Source organism: Trichechus manatus, unplaced genomic scaffold, assembly GCF_000243295.1.
Source record: "Trichechus manatus latirostris isolate Lorelei unplaced genomic scaffold, TriManLat1.0 scaffold00259, whole genome shotgun sequence".
Classification (NCBI taxonomy): Eukaryota; Metazoa; Chordata; class Mammalia; order Sirenia; family Trichechidae; genus Trichechus; species Trichechus manatus.
The window spans coordinates 2563237-2564235 of NW_004444195.1; positions in this window are offsets into that span (position 1 = coordinate 2563237).

A 999-nucleotide genomic window follows, 5' to 3' on the forward strand; every position below is an offset into this window, starting at 1 on the left:
AAACTATTCATGTAAAAATTTTAAGCTATTAGTTATAATTAAATGGTCGCATATTTGATAAGATGATCTTATTTTGGGTGATGAGTTGGAACCAACTTGATAGAGTTTTTTTTTTGTATCCTAAATGAAAAGAAGAAGAATATTTTATATGCATAAAATATTTACTATTTTTAATACCAGGCAACAGGCTAAGCTTTAAAAGTGTTAGCTTATTTTTATATTTCTTTTGTTTCTAAATTCCCTTTGCTTATACTAACATTATTAATGTTTTGAAGAAAAAAAATTGCAGAACTTGCCTGGCTTAGTTTAGGCTGTAGTGGGTGAGTGGTACAATGCATTTATTTATTTATTAAATATCTACTAAGCTCCTACCACACTCCAAAGTTAGCACTGGGTATCAAGATTTAATCTCAGATTTTGTAGAGCTTATAGAGAAACTTTATCTTGCTTTGGACGTGTCATCAAGAAAGGCCAATCTCTAGAAAAGGATATCATGTAGAGTAGAAGGTCAGTGAAAACAAGGGAAGCCCTCAATGTGACAGATTGACACAATAGCCACAACAATGGGCTCAAACATATCCAAGGTAATGACAATGGTATGGGCAGGGCAAAGTTCTGTTTCATTATACATAAGGTCACCATAAGTCAGAGCCAACTACATGACAACTAACAACAACAGGAGCTGAACAAAAAAGACAAAAAACAAACCAACCAATGTATAAGTAAACAATGATTACACATTGTGATAAATGATTTGAAAGGAAGGAAGAGCAGGTTGCTGGAGTAAGTAACCCAAGGTGGGGAGACTCCATGAGGTATGTCTCTCTTTAAAAACAAATAAACAAAAAGTAGTTGCTTTCAAGTTGAATCTGACTCATGGTGACCCAATGTGCATCAGATTAGAGCTGTGCTCAATAGTTTTCAATGGCTGATTTTTTTTTTCAGAAGAAGATCAACAGGCTTTCTTCTAAGGCACCTCTGGGTAGACTTAAAAGCCAA